The sequence below is a fragment of the Dromiciops gliroides genome, chromosome 3 (assembly GCF_019393635.1).
Source record: "Dromiciops gliroides isolate mDroGli1 chromosome 3, mDroGli1.pri, whole genome shotgun sequence".
Lineage (NCBI taxonomy): Eukaryota > Metazoa > Chordata > Mammalia > Microbiotheria > Microbiotheriidae > Dromiciops > Dromiciops gliroides.
Window position 1 is genome coordinate 627,641,924 of NC_057863.1, and position 5,714 is coordinate 627,647,637.

Below are 5,714 nucleotides of genomic sequence, written 5' to 3' on the forward strand. Positions count from 1 at the left end.
CGAGGGTTCATGTGCCACCCCGGGCCTATCTGTGAGAAAGAGCAGGCTAATCCAAAGCCTTTTTTTTTTCCTCTCTGGGGAACAAAGGAGCAGCCATCCCCCAGGTCCAGCCCAACCTGAAAGACCAGATTTGCTAATTAGAAGTCAGGCGGGAGGTCCCCTCACCCTCCCTCAGCTAGCTCCTGATTTTAACCTCTTCCTACCCTCCAATCCTGAGGGCTGCTAACCTGCAGTGCATGGCAAAAGATGGTTTGATTCCATTAAAAAAACAACAACAACCCAAACCCTAAATGCTTTCTCCCCACCCATCCCCCACTTTGGCTTTCAGAACGCTGACCTGTTTCCAGGAACAAGCTGGTGAGGCCCTCCTTCATGTATAAGAAGCAAAGCTACTGCAAAGTGTCTCTAACAAGGAAAACATGGAAGATAGCAACAAGTCTCGATTCAGTGCCACTTGAAGTTCCTTTGAGTCTGTGTACCTTTTGCTAGATATACAGGGATATTTAAGCAGAGAGATTTTTTTTCATTTTTATTATTAAGAAGATAAACATTAACATTTTCTTATACAAAGAACTGAAAAAGAGGATTGCATTTGAAACTTTTATATGAAATTCAACTCTATTATATTAAGCTTGGTTGGTTGGTTGTTTTTTTCCAGTGTATATTATATCTCACATGGTGGTTTCAACATTGCCCTGCTAATCTCTGTTCTCCTCAGAAGTTCATTCTGTTTTTTTCTTTTAAAAGAAAATTATTGATGTCTTAAAAAAAACCTTTATAGTGAAGTGAGCAGAACCAAGAGAACATTGTGCACAGAGACGTCAATATTGTTTGATGAAGAACCGTGAAAGACTTAACTATCCTCAACAATACAATGATCCAAGACAATCCCAAAGGACTATTGATGAAACATACTATCCACCTCCAAAGAAAGAACTGATATTGGTGGAACGCAGACTGAAGCAGGCTATTTTTCACTTTCTTTCATTGTTTTCTTTTATTCAAGTTTTCTTATACAAAATGACTAATATGGTAATGTTTTTTTGTTTTTTGGTGGGGCAATGGGGGTTAAGTGACTTGCCCAGGGTCACACAGCTAGTAAGTGCCAAGTGTCTGAGGCCGGATTTGAACTCAGGTACTCCTGAATCCAGGGCCGGTGCTTTATCCACTGTGCCATCTAGCTGCCCCAGTATGGTAATGTTTTAACATAATTGTACATGTATAACCTATATCTGATTGCTTGCCACCTCAGGGAGGGGAGAGGGGAGGGAGGAAAGCAGGGATAAAAATTGGAACTCAAGGGGCATCTAGGTGGCACAGTGGATAGAGCTCCAGCTCTGGATTCAGGAGGACCTGAGTTCAAATCCAGCCTCAGACCCTTGACACTTACTAGCTGTGTGACCCTGGGCAAGTCACTTAACCCTCATTGCCCTGCAAAATATATATTGATGTCTATTGTTTCTTGTATTTTATTAAGTGCATTTTAAAATGAAATTTTGATGTTATTTTCTTTTTCTTCTATTTTTTGGCATTACTCTTACTATCTCCTCGCAGTAACTCTTCCCTACCCCTCCAAAAACCCCGAAGAAACTTCTTTATAACATCAGTTATAGTCAAGCCAGACAAATCCATACGTTGGTTATATCTGAGCATCCCTCTCTTATTCTGCATCCCTAGATTATCACCTCTCTTCCAAGAGGTGAGAAGCAAGACTCATCATTGATCTATAGGACCCGTGACTGGTCATTTATTGATCTTAGGAGAGGAACGTCTAGAAAGAACAATCCACTACATCCAGAGGCATCCCATTACGCCTTGCAGCACCTCTGATGGATCAATGATGGATATGTAGATAGATAAGATTAGATTAGATTGTGAGCTCCTTGAGGGCAGGGACTGTAAAAGACAGTCCCTTAGCTTTTTCTTTGTATCCCCAGTGCTTAGCACAGTACCCGACATATATTAGGCACTTAATAGACAGAGCATATATTAATTGTTTAATATATGCCAGATACAAATACAAGTAAGCAAGAAGGCCCTCAAAGAGCTTATATTCTGGGGCAATTGGGTTGGCACAGTGGATAAAGTACTGGCCCTGGATTCAGGAGGACCTGAGTTCAAATCTGGCCTCAGACACTTGACATTTACTAGCTATGTGACTCTGGGCAAGTCACTTAACCCTCATTGCCCCGCCAAAAACAAAACAAAACAAAACAAAAAAAAGAGCTTTATTCTAATGGGAGAATAAAGAGGAGGATTAAAAGGGGGACATAGCCATTGCAGCATGACATGGTGATGACCATGAGGTGAGATGGAGGCTGGAATCCCAGCCAGCCAATCAGAGTGCAGGGTGGTTCCAGGGGGCAGAGTCCAAGGTTTTGATGCAGCAGACATGGAAGAGAAGACCAGAGGAGAGAAAGCATGGGACTAAATCTGCTGCTTTGTTCCACTCATGTTCCTAACTTGCTTTTCCTGGCCCAAACATCATCACCCTAGAACCTGTTTATAGAGTACTTTAAGGTTCACAAAGCACTTTACATATGTTACTTCATTTTAGTCTCTCACAACAACCCTAGGAGTTAAGTTTTATTATTACTGTACCTCTTTTATAAATGAGAAAACTGAGGCAGAAAGAGGTTAATTGACTTTTCCAGTAAGTAATACACAGCTACTAAGTATCTGAGGTCAAATTTGAACTCAGATCCCGAGCCCAGTGCTCTATTCACTAGGATATCTCACTGCCTAATTCTCCTCATTCATCTTCCACATGACAGCTCTTATTGACACTTCAACACAGATATCATCTAACCTCCCAACCCCCCCAATCCCCCCCCCCATTCTTCTCTCCCTTAGGATAAACACTCCCATCCTCAAGTGGATCTTCATATGATACAGGCTCCAGGTCTTTAAGCCTTGCACCATTCTGCTCCGTCTCCATTAGGCCTTTTCCATCTTTAGTTAATAATTGATAAACATTTATTAAGTGCCTACTATGTTCCAGGCACTGTACTCAGCATTTGGCACAGGAATATGAAAAAGAAAGACAGTCCCTGCCCTCATGGAACTTACAATCTAATGGGGAAGACAGCACACAAAAGAAAGCTGAAATAGGGGAGGCAAAGGAAGAGGAGGAAGAAGATAGTTGGCAGGGGGCATGGTGGAGTCCAGTTCAAGGAGAGCAGCTGATGGGAAATGAAGAGATGCCTGCTCTTGGAACCCTCTTTAAAGGGAGTCTTTGGTAGGAGTTTTTTGCTCTGCCTTCCAACCCTCCAATCAGAGGGGCAGAGAGTGCTGGGGATACTGATGAGGTATGAGTACCAAACTCATGCAGTCTCAAAAGATAATGAGTTTCCTGACAGCTTGGGAGAATCCAGTCCAAGGAGCGCAGCTGGTAAGGAGAGAAAAGATCCTTATCTGCCAGCTTCCCCTTAGTGCTCAGAATTGCACCCAGGATGGTTCTCATCTCCTTATTCCTGGAAGCTAAGCCTCTCTTGAGGCATCTCAAGATCTCAGTGGTGGTCATGACACCAATGACTCATATTGAACTTGCAGTCTTCTATGAACTACAGATCTTTTTCAGACAAACTGCTATCTAACCATTATTATATTATAGTTGTGATAAAGAAATTTTTTTTTGGAAACCAAATATAAGACTTAAATGTATCCCTATGGAATTTCTTCTCCTTTACCTTCAGCCCAATGCTCTAGCCTGCCAAGGTCCTTTTGGATAATGCTTTGTGTCATCTGCAAATTTCAGGAGCAGGGCATCTATGCCTTTATCCAAGTGACTGAAAAAAATGTTAAATAAGCTCAAAGCCAAACATAGATCTCTGGGACACTCCACTGGAGACCTCCCTACCCATTGACACTGAACCATTAGCAACTTTTCTTAAAGCCAGGCTATTTTAAACATTCCAAATCCATCAATTGCTTTATTATCCAGTCCACATTTCTCCATCTTCTCCACATACTTTCTCTCCTCCCGCTTCCTACCCTCAGCTAGGTAATCTCGAATTTATTCTATTTATAATTTGGGCATAGTTTGAACATTGTCGCTCCCACTAGACTGTAAGCTCCTTGAGAGAAGGGACCATATTTTTTGCCTTTCTCACCAGAACCTGGTGCAGTGTCTGGTATATAAAAGGCACCTAATTGTTGATTTTGCTGAGATCTAGGATAATTGTATCTATGGCATCCCTGAGCTATTAGTTAACTATCAATGAACAGAAATAAGGTGGGTCAGTCCTAACCTGTCCTTTTAGCCATGATGGCTCTTTGTAATCACTGCTTCCTTTTCTGATGTTCACTCATCACCAATTATAGAATTTTTCCAGAAATAGAAGTTAAGCTCACTGGCCTATAGTTTGCTATTTTCTTTCCTTTTTTGAAATTCAGGACACTTGGCTTTCTCCCATTCTCTATAATCTCACTTTTAAAAATAACATTTACTTAAATATTTTCATTGCTCTTTTTGGTTTTTACAACAATCACCTTCATTTTCACATATACCCCTCTCTCCCTCCCCTGCCTAGGGGTCCCGGTTGATAAAGGATAAAAAAGGAAAGAGAAAAGAACCAATTCTGCAAAACCAACCAACACATCAACCTCATGTGAAGCCATATGCAATATTGTATGCCCATTGTCCCATCCCTCTCCAAAGAAGGGAAAGAGGCAAATTTCTTCTGCTCCTGGAGCAGCTAGGTGGCACAGTGGATAGAGCACAGGCCCTGGAGTCAGGAAGACCTGAGTTCAAACCTGGTCTCAGACACTTGACACTTACTAGCTGTGTGACCCTGGGCAAGTCAGTTAACCCTAACTGCCTCACCCCCCCCCAAAAAAAATTTCTTCTGCTCCTCATCTTCAGGACTGAAGGTGACCCAGCTATGACATCACCTACTTCTTTAAGTAACTGAAGATGAACTTCATTTGGACCAGCTGCTCAGGCAGCCTTGGATAGCGCCTTGGATAGAGTGCTAGACCAGAAATCAGGAAGTGTTCAAAACACATCCTCGGACACTAGTTGTGTGATCCTAGGCAAGACACTCCACCTCTTCCTCAGCTTTCTCAACTGTAAAATGGAAATGATAACAGTACATACCTACCAAGATTGTTGTTGGGATTTTTGTTTGGTTTGTGGTTGGCAATCAGGGTTAAGTGACTTGCCCAGGGTCACGTGGCTAGCATCTGACACTGAATTTGAACCCAGGTCCTCCTGACTCCAGGGCCAGTGCTCTATCCACCTAGCTGCCCCCTAGGATTGTTGTAAGAACCAAATGAGATCATGTTTATTAAGTGCTTAGAATTGAGCCTGGAACATAGTAGGTGATTAATACATGCTTATTTTTTTTCTCTTTTTAAATTGTTTTCCAATTACATGTAAAGATAGTTTTCAACATTCGTTTTGGTAAGATTTTGATCCCATATTTTTCTCCTTCCCTCCCTTCCATCCCCTCTCCTGAAGCCAGCAAGCAATCTAATATAGGTTATCCATCACAATCATGTTAAACATATTTCCACATTAGTCATTTGTGAGAAAAGCATCAGAACAAAAGGGGAAAAAGCACAAAGAAACAACAACAACAACAACAAAAGTGAAAAAAGTATGCTTCAACTTGCATTCAGATTCCATAGTTCTTTTTCTGGATGTGGAGAGCATTTTCCTTCATGATTCTTTTGGGCATTGTCTTGGATCCTTGCATTGCTGAGAAGAGCTA